Below are 17,255 nucleotides of genomic sequence, written 5' to 3' on the forward strand. Positions count from 1 at the left end.
GTCTGTAGCCTTTTCTATCTGAAAATAGCACTCATCACTTCAAAGATACAAATTCATTTGAAAGCGAGGCTATTAGAGGCAACATTAAAGTGAGATTTACAGTAATATTTACTAAATGCTGCTTTGTGCTTCAACTCTACATTCTAGAACATAATTTATTAGAAAACACAACTGGGCCAATGTATAAGAGAACTGAACGCTGGCTCTGACACTTACCACTTGTATTTCTGCTCAGTCTACAGAAAAGCACAGCAGACTATAAACAAATGTTTAAGTGGAAGGCTCCTTCCTCAACAATATTTTTTCTCTTACTTCTATGTAATGGCTTTAGAGTGGTGTATTAGTGACAAGAAGGCATATTCCATTTGCAGACTGAAAGCCAATAATGCTCATGAATTTTTTAGCTAAAAGACACGTCAAGATGCCACTGCAAAGACCATCTAATAAACACATTAGGCTTCAAATGGGCAGCAGCAGCTCTTTAACACATGCTCTAACAATCAAATAAATGGCTAACATTAATGTTCAGTATTACAGGCTGGTATTTAATAGGACTTTCTTCAAAATACACCTAAATCTGAAATATTAACACAATTTTTTTTCTCAGATACTCAAAACCACAGGTTTCTGAAACCTGCACTTCCACTTCAGACCTCACCAAAACCTCCCGGCTGACAGCACTGTAAGATGGCTCCTATCTTCTTCATTCCCATAGGTGAGGTCTCTTAATACTGCCAGTCACTGAGCTCCTTACAGATTAGCCTATGTCAGCCACCTCTAATACGCTCAGGAACAGCAAGACTGGGATTTAATAAGACAACACACGAAAATATCATAGGAAGAAATTATCCTTTTTACCTAACAATCACCATTTTTGCCCCATTTCTACTTTCAAAAAGGTCTGTTTTCACTTTTCTGACAAGTACTACCAGATGTGGTGCTATGGAAAAAAACTATTCAAGGTTCTGCGTCATAATTTCAAGTTTGAGATTCTACTCCTCTCTCGTTATCAAGAACTATTTCTGATTCTGATCCTCGACAGTAAAAGAAAGGTAGCCAAATGCCACCGTAGTTTCCATTAAGACATCACATTAAAAAACAACAAAACTCACAATGCCAAAACATCACTTGTAATATATGTCAGTCACTCTTCCGTCCTTTTGTTAGTAAATAAGGAAAGCAAAGGCAAATAAGGAAAATAAAAACCAAAACAGCAAACAAAAAAGCCTAAGCCTTTAGAAGACCATTTAATCTTCTAGGCTGCATTTGATACTCATCAAAAAATGGCTGCAAAAAAGAAGTATTACAACTGTAAGAACATTCACTGAAAAAGGAAGGGACAAAATTCTTACAGAGGACATTTGTTTAATGTATTTTTTTCCCTTTACTTCACACCTATTAATAATTTTACTTAACAAACTGTTTTGGAAGCACAGTATCTTAAATCTACTACAATTTGAATCTGTGTGAATACCACAGCTGATAAATTAAGCAAACCTAACAACACAGAAAATGTTATAGGAAACCTTCTGTTTAAATTGCCTTCATTTCAACTTGAAGGCACTACTGCAGGAGTTAGCCAAGCTTGTTTAGACTCCCACTGAATCCTTTCTGCCAATCTCAGTTTCAAAACTTATCTGTCCACTCAGATTTCCGTGCCAACATTGCCCCCTAAAAAACAGTCAAGCAGCAAAGGGGGAAAAAATGGAGAGGAAAAGATTAAAACTATGGCTCTCCGACAAATTTAAGTCACTGTGTGAAAATTCAAATCCAGGAACATTTTTGCAGTCTCACAAATACTACTGATGTGCACGTATGCATTACTTACACTACCTGCAGCTTATACAGTTTGGTGTGATTTTCATGATGCCTATCTTAATGGTGAGAAAAACTTCATCACAATAGACAAAGGCATTCATGCATCTCCGTGTCACATGGATGCCTATATTAGGATTTAACTCAAGATACCTGTCAAATACCAGCCTGTTTACTTTAGATAAATACATTCCATTAATAAAAAGCTCAAAAAAATGTGTTCTGTAACGATAGAAAGTGAAAAGCAGAAGCTGAGACAGAGACATTTCTGTATCAGTTGTACAGGATAGTATATAAAATTATCCAACCCGCTATATTGAAATCTGAGTTCTATCACTTATCAACCTCAAATTCGGTGACTTCACACAGTAGTCTTCCCAGTCACTGGGATCAGCTTAGCATCTCTTGCATGGCTACATCACTCAAGAGCTGTCAATCAGATACGTATAACACAAGCTTGTGCTGGAGCTTCAGCAAGAGATGCTTATTCTGCAGCCCACCATTCACGGCTCTAATCTGGTCATCAAAATCATGTTCCATCAGTCCCAGAGTTCATTCTTTACTGAAAATACTTAAGCTTACTGAAATTTTCACTGCAGTTTAAGAAGTCCAGATCTATGCATAACCTCTTATGCCTAATCAAAAATTAAATTCATGGCTCTGACTTGCACTTAGCTGCAGCAGTAGAGTTTGCTTTGAGTTTGCTACCCCACCACTTGCTACTAGGAAGCACAATGAAACTTCAAGTCATTCTTGGCCTGAATGCCAAGGTGCTAAATACCAATCATTTCATTAAAAATCAGCTTTGCAGGAAGCGTAACTAAAAACGTTTCCTAAAGTAGTTATACATATTTTGATGTTAACATGATTAGTGAATAACTCACTCTGTGCATTCCTACAAGGTACATCCATGTACTCACACACTTCTTTCTAAAATATTTATTGAGATGCTCTCATAAGCATGCATTTAGTTGCACAATGTATAAGAACCTATGAAATTAACAGCTGACCAAAGTCAAATGCATCCATATTCAATTCAAATATATTCTTGTCCTCAGCTGCACAAATAGCCATAGACGTAAAAACAGCTGCCTATGAGGTGAATTTGACTTTGTGTCTGAACATGGGCCTGGGCCCCCTGCTCTGGGTGTCCCTGCTTGAGCCAGTGTTGCACCAGTTGGACACAGAGGTCCCTTCTCACCTCAGCCCTCCTACAGTTAGGTGTTGCCCTTTGCCAATGGAGCACTGCAGCTGGAGCCCATATGAGGTTCAGAGCTCAGCCCTGATCCCAGGCAGTGCTCTGGTAATAGGAGCAGTCCCAGTTGGCACTGCCATGGGATGCAGCAGTCTGGCTTCAGCAACACACCCTGTATCTGTGTGGGCAGGTAGCTCCTTCAGCAGGGGCTTCCCAAATCCCACCCACAGCAGTATCCTCCACTTACATTGGAGCAGCAGCATAAGAGTTTGGAATTCTTTTTTTTTTTTTTAATTATTTAAAGAACAATCGTGTTAATATGTACTTTAAAAGTGCATGCTAAGTTGATTGCATATGCAGTATTTGAGTGCATGTACTTCTATCAACTGCCAACGTGCAGAAGTACATTTTCTTTTTTTAGCATAGATGTACATTCAACTCTTGTCAATACATTGAGAGCACTAACTATGCCCACTGTTATTGAGCTCAGGGATCCAAACTAATAGACTAAGTGATGTCAGAGCCACATAGAAGTGTCTTGTGAACATTTATTAAGTTTTAGATTAAAAATAAAACTTGATAAAAAGTTTAACTTTCAACAGCAGTCTGCACACCTTAAGTGGATATGTTCTCAATAGATGTATAAGTTAACCACTGATCTGTGATCATGAACAACTATTACTAATGACTTCAAATTTCATGTCTATATCAGACTTCATTTGTATATTTCTATTTGTTTCAGTGAAATACAGCAACCAACAAGAACAGAAGAGGAAAATTTAACTGTCATCTTTAAGCATTTAAGAAAACATAACTCATAAAAACCTACTTGCTTCTGATAGTCAGCTGTAAGGAGCTGTAAGAAGCAAAACCTTGTGGACACAAGCTTCATATCCACAAGTATACATAAAGGAATGCAGCCTGTGTCCAAATAAAACCTACATAAGAACAGCTGCATGAGTCAAATGAAAGAGACTAAAATTTATTTAGTGGCTTGTCTGTTATGGAAGCTTGTAGTAGTTTGGGGAAAAAGTGCAACGCAACTGCAGAACGACCCTGCCCTCTGTTTCAGACAGTTGGAGGGTCAAGAGCCCTGATGGCTGTGATATTCCACCTCACCCCTCCAAACTTATCTTCAGGGGTGCCTCGTTTACTCTTTAGTCCATAGGCACACCTTTGGCCTCCCCAGCATTACAGGCAAAGCCCTGCGAGTTGGCCACGGCTCCTTCAACAACAGAGATCACATTCTGGAAAAAAATGAAGAGTTCTAAGGGGGCATATTATGACTCAATTGAAATAAATCAGAATTTTATCACCGACTGCAGTGAAGCTTGGATTTTCCTCGTAGCCTACTAGAGGAAGATGTCAAACTGTTATTTCGCTCTTTTGTAGGACATAAATCACTCCACAGGCCTGTCACAACTGTGCTGGCATCCCGCAGCCCAAGGAAAACAAGGTTCTCTGCTATTAAAGCTGGTTGTTCATCACCATCCATTTCATTCTCCTTGTAAAAATAAACTGAAATTAATTTTCATTACCGTTGAAACCACTTACGGCAAAGAAGAATCACAACCGCTATGAAAGAATAAGTGTATATTCCACGTACTTTTAATTTTGGAATATAATCAAAGCAAGCAAGAAATACCCACTACATTTATAGAAGCAGTAGATCAGAAGGCTGCAATGCACAGCCCCGAAGCGAAAAGCACCACACATTTACAACTAGTTGGAGTGGACGAGAAAAAAACTTCAGGAAAAGTAACAAAAATAATGTTATTTTCATGGAGTTCTAACAGAGATTTCTTATTGGCATCTTGTATTATGGTTGCTTAATCACAACAGCCTATGCTATCAGGAATGAGAAAACAGAGCACTACAGTGTCTTACAGTTTGTTTGGGGACAGCGTGCAAAGTGGATAATGAATGTGAGGAATAAGATTTGAAGACCGAAAGCTTTATCTACAAACAATAATTTTTGGGTCAAAAGGCATTCTCCCAGGCCCATGGAGCCAAGCAGGTACGAGCAAGAAAAGCAAACCAGGAATCCAGCAGGCTGACCTGACAGGTACATCAGCTGACAGTTCTGTTCTCATCCTGCACTCCGCTCGGTCAGCCTGGCTCACAGACCCACCGGTCCTCAGCCCTCAGCTCAGCCTCATCTTTATAATGATGGGGCCAGACTACTGTAGTGCACTAAGAAATTCTTTCAATTTATTAATGATGCAGATTCTGATCATCAAGGCTGTTTTCACGTCCTCATCCCTCTTCCCCACCCCCATTACTAATGTAAATAAATAAAATGGTGCTGCAATAAAATAACCAGTGATCTGACCTCATCATGGCATCTGTTATTAAATACTGTGGTTAGACCTCTGGAGTGAAATGCCATTTTCAAAGCGGTCACCCAGCTCTGATTTACCAATGTTTGTCGTTGTCGTTTTTTCTTATAACGTGGTATATTTAGCAATACATTATTGCATTCCCTCCTTCCTTATTCAAGAATTTTACCTTAGAAAGATGACAGATGAGCTGGAGGAAAGAAAAAGAAGGGAAAGAAAGCAACATCTTTTGATTATTACTAATAACTAATGGGTTTTTATTTACTATGTAACCTATGTAACCTTTTTGACTATGCTAGCATTATTTTGAAGTGTGGGCAAAGGATAAAATAAAATTCCTTGGCTTTCAAAGATAGTGATCAATGTTCTATATACGCTGTGTACCATACTTGAAGAATTACTTATGAAAGGAAATACTGTAACTTCTGAGTTTTGTGAGAACAGAAAGCCATTTGAAAAGGATAGGCTACACAAAAAGTTGGTTTTATTCATAAATTTCCCCCTTAATATGTCTAAAAAAGCATCGGGCAAATAGAAACAACCGCACAGACAGCTGAAATCTGTATGTTGCAAAACCTACGTGCAACCATTTCAGTGAGAGCCCCTTGGCACCCGCTACCTCATGGGATCTCCCTCAGTGAAATTAAGGAACGCAGCACAGCACAGCACGGCACAATGCGGCAGGCTGGGGAAGTTGCCCTGTCCTTGCAGACCCCACATTTGCTGGGGGGAAGGCACGGGGCTGCCAGCCTGGCCCAAAGGCTTTGCAGGCCACGGGCCTGCGCTCCGCCATGCCGCGTCCTGCACTTCAAGTCCCCAGCAGAGCGGAGAGGACAAGAAAATAAATAGTGCTGGCTTGTTTACCTTTCTGTCTCTGTCCTCACAGCATGAAGTAAAGTAGCTTCAAACACAGTCTCCATTACTCTGGAAAACATAATATTTTCCTTCCCTTTCCTATCTCAAAGTAGCACGAGTTTTTCAAAGTCCTAAATAAAATAAACTGTGGCATTTCCTGTAGGCATTTAATTAATTATTAAAAGGATCCTACACGTGATAGTCACCAGCACTACTGCAACGCGTATCCAGGAGAACATACGCTCAGGAGGCTGCCCGAGCACTGCAGCAATGACCTGTTCTACCCGGCTTTGCGAGACGGCCCTTCGCTTAAGGAGCAAAACTGTGCAGAAGTCAGAATCAGTGCTCTGCTACACATCGTTTTATCACTTTTTGTGGTGCGGGATCACTGTTGCTGCTACACGGGCAAAGCACAATGCTGGGCTTAACGCCGTGTGCGACAAGGAAATAAAACAAACAAGCTTCAAGAACTTCCCGGGCAGGGGAGGCAGCTCACTGCCTTCCCTTACTGAGAGCAACCGCCTCCCATTTACGGGGGATATTGTTATTAAATTCATCTGCAATCCTAAGCGTTGCCCTCCCAAGGTTAAAAGAAAAGTAAATACAGCCAAGATAGCCAATGATATCAGCACGCGCAGCCATGAGATAAATACGAGGTCTGAAGATTAACTGAATGTCATTATGTTTGCAGGATGGCAGACTTGTAAAGAAAACTATAAAGATTAGAGAATCGAGAAAGTTATGTAACAACGGCTAACGTTTCCATGTGTTTTGTCTACTTAAGCTCGTGGTCAGAAAGAGAAAGCTTTAAAGCAAAAATTTCTCAGTCTGACTTCCTCTGTACTTTTTCATGTGCACAGAAATTACTGAATGCTGAATAGTAATTACTGCAATGAAAAAGGCACTCGTGGGCTCCACCTCCTCTCGACGGTGGGAAAATACAGACGGGTTTGTGCATTATTCTGGACACCAGAAAACTTGCTTAGAAAAATATTTCCTGCGCACTGAGATATATTTAGCCACATAAACCCATAAAACTGTCACATGCAATCACAAGTACACCTGTAGCCTTTACAAAGGGGGAAACTACAGAAGCCGGAGAATCAATTTTACCTTATTTCTTTACATTTGCTACTTAGAAACACAATCTTTATCTCCCTTGCTCGAGAAGAAATTAGCAGTTCCTCCCGCTCCCCAGAACAACCCCCACCCCCAGCGGAACCCAGAAAGCCCCGACGCACCCAGGGCACACAGACGTGCAGGAAGAGAGCAGCAGTGGCAATGAAGTCACGGCACTTCGGAAACACACCTTGTTGTCTTCCAGCCCTTGCAGCTCAAGGCAGATCCCACTAGCTTTTCTGCGTCTTCAGATCAAGATGTACATAAATCCCCCATCCACCACGCTTGCTTTTTATTAAAAATGGAAGAGGGGGGGAAAAAAAAAAAAAAAAAAAAAAGAACAACGAAGAATATATATATAAAAGACAATTACCAGAAAATTTACAGCCTTAAAAATATCAGCTCTCCATTATCCCAAAGCAGTGTTATGTCTTGATGTAAACCAAAGCACATGCTGAGCGAGGACGTGCGCACACAGCAGCTTATCATCTCTGTCATCTGCTTCTAATGACAGCTGACAAACTGGCCGTGCTAATCCTTCCCTAACTGCTGATCAGAGAGATCCCCCTTTGACAATCCAGCATGGTGGAGTACTCGAAAATTCCTCCTGCTTCTGTTCTGTTGCTGCTCTAAAAAGCAGTTTCCTTTTCATTGAGATAATGCCTTTTCTGCAGTCACGTGGCGCCGGGCTACATGAGCAGCGCTTTATGATAATCGCAGAGCAACTCCCTCCCTCCGACCTGCGCTTCCCAGGGTACGGCTCCTGAGGAAACCCGAACCCGGAACACTTGGAATCCTTTTATATCCTCCTCCACTGACAAGCAGATCGGGCTGCTGATGCGAGGGACGAATGCACGCGCTCTCTCTACTTCTTGCACCAAAACTAATTAACAAATACGTTTCTAGGCACTGCCTTTGTTGGGGCACACACACTGGTCATAAACATGTCATATGGGACTAAACTGAATATTAAGCTCGCTCAATACAAAATATCTGGCATGCTAGATTCACTCTTTTCCCCTGTAACTTACTCTTTTGCCTGTAATTTGAGTTCTGCTGCAATACTCTTCTCCTAACGACAACCTATGGCTTAACTCCTCCCAGCACTGGACTCTCATAAAAATGCAAAAAAGTACAGATATAACCTCCACAACACAACCTCCAGCCAGACTGCTTCCTTTTTATGTTGTTGCTGTTGTTGTTTGTGGAGGAAGTTGTTGTTTTTTAATTTTTCTTTGACATAACATCATTTATCTTGCTTTAACTCAATACCCTGACAAGCACCTTAAGCATGTCTTTATGCTCTGCCCAGTGAAGAAACCCATCTAAGCTTCTTCAGCTTCCGATTTCCCATTCCTTCTGAGACAGAGCACCAGGTCTCAGGTTGGTTTGCACTCAACTGCTTATGAGGTTTCCTGCTTGTAAAAGGCAAAGTATCTACACAAAAGACAAAAACACATGCACAGACACATCTGACAGCTCAGACCAGCATCTTTTCATCTGCTACTTCAGTGCTGGGTTTTGCAAACTGTTAAAGAAAGCTCTGGATTGGGGAATCTTAAAGGAATTTTCAAGCCCGCAAAACAACTTTTGCAGCTTTGCACCTACTCTTTTCAGTTCTTAATAAGGAAACAATTATTTTCTTTTCTCCTACTTTCATCATCTCCCATTATCCCACATTATTCTCCTTAAACACAAGACTGATCATAAACTTATGGTTTTTCCAAACACTGAGAAGGTTAGTGTTGGAGACTGTGGTTGTACACATAAGAGAATAAGGTGGATATCATGAGGAAACAATGATTATCCTGTGCATTTCGCCTTTGCCCTGTCACATTCTCTGTTTTTTCCTCTCTCTAAAGACAACTCAAGGCTCTGAAGAAACCCTGCTCCAGGACTGACCAAACCGAAGGACAATTCTTCTGGGGCACAGGAGCTGGAGATCGAATGAGATCCCTCTCCATAGTGGAGTAAATCCTTTTTTTTTTTCTATTTTTCCTTCTTCTACGCTTCAGATACGATCTGTGGGAAAGACCTTAGGTCCAGGAAGAAACAACCTGGTTCAATAAGGAGACTATAAAATCCCCTATATTCACTAAACATATACACGTGCACAGTAAACTGAATATTAACTTTTTTAGTTCTGTCTTAGGATATCTTTATAACTCAAAGTGCCACAACGTAAAAGGTAAGTAAAATAAACACTAGTTTGAGTTACGTTTAACAACAGAACAACAACAACAAAAAGTTAGCAAATATGTGGAAAAGTGAAGATTACACACAGATACTTGATATTCAAGAAAATTAATTAATAGATAAACACTAGAAGCAAAATGAGCTTTCTAAAGGACATACACAAAGTACTTCACTTGAGAAGTATAATCTAAGAAAACCATAAAAAGTGGGAGCATACCAGTCAAGAGACCAAGGAAGGAAATCTACTGCTAATATTTGCAGGAAACCTAAAATAAAAATTGAAAGCCAACGCAATATGGTGAGCCCGAACACAACAAGGGCCACATTAGGGAAGAAATTGTATGTAAATAAAAAGGAGAGAACTGAAAAGGATTATTATAGCCATGCAGGATGAATTAAAGGCTGAAAGAAGTAAAAGTACACAGACATAAGGAAAAGGATTGCTTAGTGAACAACTGAGTACAGATAAAATGAACAGAGAATAGGGAGTGTGGCACTGTGGTACAGAGACTGATTCTAGACAAAACAAGAAAGCAGCAGCAAGTGAAAAATACTCCTATTAGAAAACACCAGTCTGTGTATAAACAAGGAAACATGCAGCTGAGAATGAGGAAAGGCTCTTGGTTTTACCAACCAGTGAATAAACACTTTCAGTGGAAAACTCAGAATCAGTGTCTCCTTTTCGACACAGTTTCACAGGAATTAATCCAACAAATGGTTTGGGATTGAGCAGGTGACCTTTAAAACACATTCTAGCACCACAGATTACTCCTGTAAGACAAACATTTTATACAGCAGCAGCAGTTCAGCTGAAGTTTTCTCTAGGAAATATATTTCATTAATACTGTGCTTTGTTTGCCCAAACACAAGTAGTTTTGCAATAGACACAGGAAAGCTGTTCTTTCACTAAAACATTCACAATTTCTATTTTAACACAGTAAAATAACTGAAACTGATAAGGAGAAAACTGATTCTATTACATGCATTTTATAAAAGTTTTCTTGAACTTGTGTTCTTTTTCCTTCCCTTCTTTCCCCTGCAGAAGAGTGAATCGGGCAGAGGTGAGAATGCACCATGACAGGGCCGGGCCTGCTTTTTCCAGCACACCTGCACTGGAGGCAAGGCCTGGCAAAGCAGCCCCCAGACATCTCGAGGCTTTTCAGCCTGTTCTCTCACTGTCTGTGCCTCATCCTGGGGAATCCAGTCCTGCCTCCATCAGCCCTTTGGTCCTCTCATGCAGCGCACCGAATGAGGTGCAGCCATTGCTGTTACAGTGACAGCAGCTGTTTGCACTGCAGAAGACACTTGAAAACGCACTGGAAAGATGACAGAGCTGACTCTGGGCTTTATTCGAGTCAAGAGGCCACTGACTTTAGGAGAGCTGACTAGCCTGTGTCAAGTGCTGTTTGTGAGAAAGGCTGGGAGGGCAAAGACCTCCACCAGCACAGAAAAGGAGAAGCGGAGATGACAAGGCCTGACTTCCAGGAAGCACAGTACACGCGTTACAGCTCAGGAATAAAGATGGTGCAATGATTTTTCACGTGTTAACTTTCCATGAATGTAGAAGCAAGCATACGGCTTTCAAATATCAGATCATAAAATTCCTCTGTGTGAACACTAACATAAATGTTAGGATTTTCAAGTCGGAACTGGAAACTTTTGACTCAGATGTCAACGACATAAAAATTTCACCAGTTAAGGAACTCCTAATCCGCTACTTGAACACAAAGTAGATCTTCCTTTTTACCAGCTGAGCTAAAATAAAGAGGGTTTGAGAGATAAAATCTAGTTTTTCTGACCTTTGCACCTTCTCCTCAGAGACAACGAACACCACCAACTCCTGCTGGAATCATATCGATTGCATTTCCACTGGGATTCTTAGCACTTGCCATTTCTGACAAGTGTCTGTATTAGCAGCACTTATACCTACAGCAGCCCACTGCTAAGTACTTTCAGACTTCCGTCCGTATGAGAACTGTGAGAAGGCAGGAACCTCCTTTTCTCTTAATAACTCAGATAACACTATTAACTTCTCTTAGCAGTATGAAAACATTTATGCTTTTTGATCGCAGCTCTCATAACTTCATAACTGTGCATACAGCACCCAGAGGGTGCAAGTTTCTGCAGTATTTGATCAGAGAACTCAAATACTGCGCCATGTGCTGTATAAAACAATTAAGTTCTGCATGGACATGTCCATTGGCAATTATACTTCTTTTTTCAAATACAAGTGTGATGACTCCTACTTATGCACTTTTTGAGTGAGTAATGATTGGTATTTTTTTAATTTAATTTTTTATTAATCTCTGCTGCTTCAATACCACCTTTATTTAAGAAGGCACATGAAAGACAAAAAAAATGGAAATGGTCTGTCCTCGATCAGGACCCATTTCTCCACTTCTAAACTAATAAAGGGCTGTATCCTCTTCCTTGATGTTCTTGCCCTCCATGGGTTACACACAGAGGGCTGCTCTCTGATGGTGCTGGGTCTCACCCCGCAGAGGTGCAAGCTCAAGACAGCAGACTGCTTCCACTGATGTCGAAAACACATGAGAGGAACTCAACACAGGAAGCTGAGCAAGCAGAGAAAACCAAAACGAGAATGGAAATACTACAGAAGAGAAGTAAATAGATTGCATTAATATGACACGTTATATGCGTAGCAACACCTATCATTCCTTCGTAGGAAGAAAGTTATATTATCAAGTCCAGATTTTTTTTTTTTAAATGACTTAACACTAAAAAATACGGCTTTCAGTGAGTGTATTTTCAAAACACAGCTCAGTATCTTTATTTTAAGAAATCAATTTGCCTCATCACAGAACAGAAATACCTGTGGAGGAAAGATTTCTGATAATAAAAGGATCACTAAACCTGTAGACCAACACAGGACAAGATTCAACGAGTGAAATTTTAAGTTAGAAGTTATATGATAGTCAGACTAACAAATGTTTACTTTTAATAGTGGAACAAAATCATTCTACTTCATCCAAGGATAAGGTAGGTTTTCTTTGATGTAGTCTCAGCTGGAGACAAATCCATCTCTAAATGACATCCTATGGCTCAATCAAGGTAGAGGATTAAGGAAGAAATCATTTGGTAAAATGTTACGGTCTCTGCTAACCAGACAAGGCAGTACAGCATTACACTCCACCTGGCCATAAAAGCAGTGTTGTGTGAACTCAGCAAGACTTGATATACTGCCTGTGGTTTTACTTGTAATAGAAAGTTGCTGTTGTGTTTAATGCAAGTGGGACCTCTACCTTTAGTTCAAGATACAGCAAATTACTCTACCATGCCTAGTGGTGAATACGCGGGTCTTTGTGCCTAGACTTCTCTCCAAAGAGAAAACTAACATTTCACACTAAGACAAAAAATCTTCTGTCCTGTCCCTGCTCAATAGTCTCCCTAGCCACCAGAGGCATGAAGACATTGCTGTGCATTTGGGCAGCCAGCTCCTGTAAGTGGCGAGAAGGAAACACAGAGGGACTGTATCTTGCAGACCCCAGAATTCTGGGCTTTCGTGTCCCTCTAAGGGACCTCGCCGAAGAAGGGAGACTACCAGAATAATTGGCCTCACATGTGAGAAACTGGAATGCTGGGACAGCTGCTTATTGCAAATTTGAGAATAAATCATGAGCTAATTCAATGCTTCATCATCCATTCAAGCTAAACGTTACAAACATGTCAGAAAGTGCTATGTCACTGTAAATGATGAAAAGCAAACAGTGAAGAACAGTAAACACTGAGGACCAACCTGTTGTCTTAATCATTTGGAATCTGGTAACAGTTGTGTTACTAGAACAGGGCCATGCCAAATTTTGGTATAAACCCAGAACATCAGTGCATGATACAGAATGGTGCAGAAGAGAAACAAAAGAAATATAGCTTTCCTATTAAAAATTTAATTGTTCTACTGATAACTTCTCTTGGTATCAACAGAACTGTGGGAAGAAAAAGACATCTGTTTGACTGAACCCAAACACAAATATTCCTAAAAGTTACTGTCACAGATAACAGTATTTGATGAGAGAACCAAAAGCCAAAGACTACAGCCTAATAAGTAAAACAAGTTTTATTTATTAGGCCGTAGAAAGGAGAAGTATCAGTAGCTGGAATTCATTTCAATGGCAAACAACTAATTAAAGAATCAAATATGGAATAAAATCAACTTGAGGACAATTTCTAAATGGCAGAGGCTAATGTGATGAAATTGAAATTTAACTGAAATATTATGATATTATGACATTATTTTATGATAAACTGAAAATTCAAGATCTTCAACTTTTACAAATTCTGAGTAAAAAACAGGAATTATGAGAGGAGAAAACAACAATGCTAATATATTGGCAATCACTGATGTAGGATATTCAGGAATATTTAAAGCCATGACAGTTCTGTGTTCAGCAAAAGTACGACTTCTCTCTCACAACAGTGCAGGTTTTCTACTAGTGTCAGCATTAACAAATGTGTCTAAAGAAAGATAATGATCATTTTACACGAATAAAGGACAAAACGTAGGTATGCATGTAATGATTCCCAGGAGAAATGAAACACAAAAGTCTAAGAGAGACCTAATTTTGAACAAAAATGTTATACAATCTCAATAACCCTAGTGTTTATAGTTGAATATTTAAGTCTGTGATAAGAGAGGAAGCATGTCAGGACTTGGGTCTATTGCTAACTCTAAGAGAAAAGTTCAACACAACAAACTATAAAAATAGAAATATAGTTCTCATCTTGTTTCCTCTGAGTTTTCCATAAAATTGACTGCAGAGGATGTACATATGTATGACAGAAGGGAAAGGCTCAGAAACAGCATACAGCTCAATCATTTTCATCTCATATATTTAGAACGTGTAGATAATACTGTAACATTCTGATAACTTCTACACATACACACCAGCTTGAAATCTCACAGATCACTCTTAATAATAATGAGATTTCTATGTTTTCAAAAATATGAGGTTCTTAAAACCTCATCTTTTCAAAGCTTCAAGTTAATAATGTAACAATAAATACTATTGTATAAACCATTTGCCTTGAACCAGCAGAGTATCCCTTTGACAAGAGACCAGCCAAGAGATCCTTTCTCCCATTCAGCATCTTATCACAGAATAGCTTGGGTTGGAAGAGATCTTAAAAATCATCTAGTTCCAATGTCTCTGCTGTGGGCAGGGTTGCTACCCACTACAGCAGGTTGCCCAGGGCTCCATCCAACCTGGCCTTGAATGCCTCCAGGGATGGGCTATCCACAGCTTCTCTGGGCAGCTTGTTCTTGACCAGTACTACACGGAAAATAGGTGGGATATGTGACATTTCAAGACAAAAAGGCCTCACAGAGAAGACTTTGCTGGCAGTTTTAACAGCAGTATAGCGAAGAAGGACAGAGATGATCTCTAAAATAATTGGAATGTAAAGTCATTTACATGTTTCAAAAGCCATAATGTCAACCAGAAGCCAACAGATAATCAAAGAAACTGCCAGAGAACTGACGCGCTCTGTGCTTCCACACTACCTCCTCTGAAGGAGCAGGATGCCATGCAATGAAGTAATTCAGCCTCCCTCATAGAGTCTGACAAACTGACAACACAAAATGCTATAATCTTCTAAGTCTGAAGGACTGGTTTTCTCCGGATCGTGCACGATTGAAATCGTGGTTTGGGATGCTATTGTTTTGGGAAATCCACACAGATGCCACTGACTAACACATTGACAGCCAGTCAAGTTTTGGAAATGGCTTCAAACTTAGCTTGGCAAAACCAAAATTCATGAATGGTCATTTGTTCTCTCAGACAAAAGGCTAACAGGTGTGGACAGAATACAGCTTAAATGAACTAAGGCCGTTAATGGATATTAAAGGGAGTTTTACTCTCCAACTGGAGTAATTCTCTTGATGAATATGTTTGACATGCTGATGTTACCACTGAAAGACTATTTAAATAAAATTAAGGTATTACAGGGCAGTTGAAGGGCTTTTTCTTTTCTTTTCTTGAGATAGGCATTTTTTCCAAAGCTTTTTCATTTGTAAATCCTACGCAAGAGTGAGTACAACGCACAGTGATGACTCTCCAGAAATGTAAGCCCTTACAGATCTGTAAGCAAAGATATACAAAGCAAAAGATATATATATATATATGTAGATAGATAAAACAACCATCTATACCAGAACACCACCACCACCACAAACATCACCACTTTACAAAGAAGCCAGTAGATGGTAAACCTATGCCACTATAAGCCAGGAGAGCAGCAATTTCTGAAATCACCTTCCTGCAGACTTTGGATTCAACGTAGTTCTGAATATGCTAGCTATACAGAGGCTTATACTAGATGGCACTGAGAAGGGATAAATGTGAAAACACTTTCTGACAGGAGCAAGAAGGGAGAGCCTCCAGTGGAAGCAATGAGTGATGCACTGGGAATTAAGTAACAGTGTCAATTAAAGTGCCTCAATTTTAGAAAGCCAGGCAATCTCATGATTGCAGCTCCTAGATGTGATGGTTTTTCTTCTCTTCTACTAAAGCAGGGTTTAAAAAATAAAATAAAAAAGCTTCTCTGATGGCAATATCATTCCCAGAGTTTAGATATTTCATAATACAAGGAGAAAACACAGCAAAGGGAAGGTCGAGCTGATTACTCCTATATAACACTGATACTAACATTTGTATTTTCAGTGAGGATTATTGAGAAGGATAAGGGAAAGAAGAGGAGGTGATAAAGTATCCATTTTTATGTTTTAGGCATTTAGAAAGCTTCCTTGACATAGGAAGCTTTCTTTCTGCCATCTTCAATATATTGCACTCAGTGAAAAAAAAAATATATATATATATATATAAATACATACAGATTAATTACCTTTATTAATATATATCCTGCAGCATCTCAGCCACTCTCAGAGCCAGAGCAGTGGGCAGATAAGTAAAAATCAAACCAGCAAAGTCCTCAAGCTCTACAGCTGAGAAGAGTGCTAGATGAAAGTATCAAGTAAATGCAATGAACAACCAATAAGATGCCTAAAGCACAATGGAAGAGGGCCAAGATGGAAGGGAACACAAAGAGAAATATTTCAGAGCAGATGACTGCTGTTAATCAAACAATTTACTATGGTCTAAAAGTATATTCTTCTAAACCAGCTATATTAAGACACATAAAAGTAATATCACTTTGATGGTTGTTTTTTTTTCCACTCAAAAATCTCTTACTTGGCATAGCACTGCTTCCGTTCTCCATCACAGTTTTTGTTCTAGAAACATCTTCCAACAGCTTTTTGGACTGGATGTGGCTTCAGGTGTAAAGCTGCACTTCATGCAATAGTGCAGTAGAGAATACCCAGGAGTATGTTATCACCAGGGGAGGTCTAAAATTCGTGCAAGAGCCCTCTTGCCTCTATTGTTAGTATTAGAAAGCCTGGTCCTTTCCCAAATAGTTAAAGGCTTATTTGGATTTAGTTGGATATCATTCTGAGCTAATATTTGGACTTGGATTAAAGGCCAAGCACTTCAAATTTATGCTAATGTCATGGATCTCTACATTAGATAACTTACAAGTGTGCACTGCTGAGGACCATTCCTTACACTCATCCAGAAGCCAAAACTGATACACATAAGAGAAACTCAATTATGAAGCAGCATATATCAGCAGGAACATGTACAATAGTGTCCTTCAAAACCCTGCTGGTTGCCTACTGATTTCCAAGTAGAGTTGAAGCTGTTCACACAAGTACAAAGTCCCTT

General features: G+C 39.7%; 1 protein-coding gene across 14 annotated transcripts in view; it reads right to left on the bottom strand.

The window, feature by feature from the left end:
- Nucleotides 1-17,255, bottom strand: part of NCOA2 (nuclear receptor coactivator 2) — a 192,466-nt gene that overhangs the window by 87,821 nt on the left and 87,390 nt on the right. Inside the window, exon 4 of one of the 14 annotated variants that reach the window (XM_025147992.3) lies at nucleotides 7,514-7,611. The exons of 11 other annotated variants lie outside the window; for them this stretch is intronic. The gene's annotated coding sequence lies outside the window, so the exon portion shown is untranslated. Of the gene's footprint in view, nucleotides 1-7,445; nucleotides 7,612-7,696; nucleotides 7,955-17,255 lie in introns of those variants that run through there. 2 more of the 14 variants (XM_025147993.3, XM_025147996.3) reach the window with 2 other exon arrangements.

The sequence above is a fragment of the Gallus gallus genome, chromosome 2, assembly GCF_016699485.2.
Source record: "Gallus gallus isolate bGalGal1 chromosome 2, bGalGal1.mat.broiler.GRCg7b, whole genome shotgun sequence".
Lineage (NCBI taxonomy): Eukaryota > Metazoa > Chordata > Aves > Galliformes > Phasianidae > Gallus > Gallus gallus.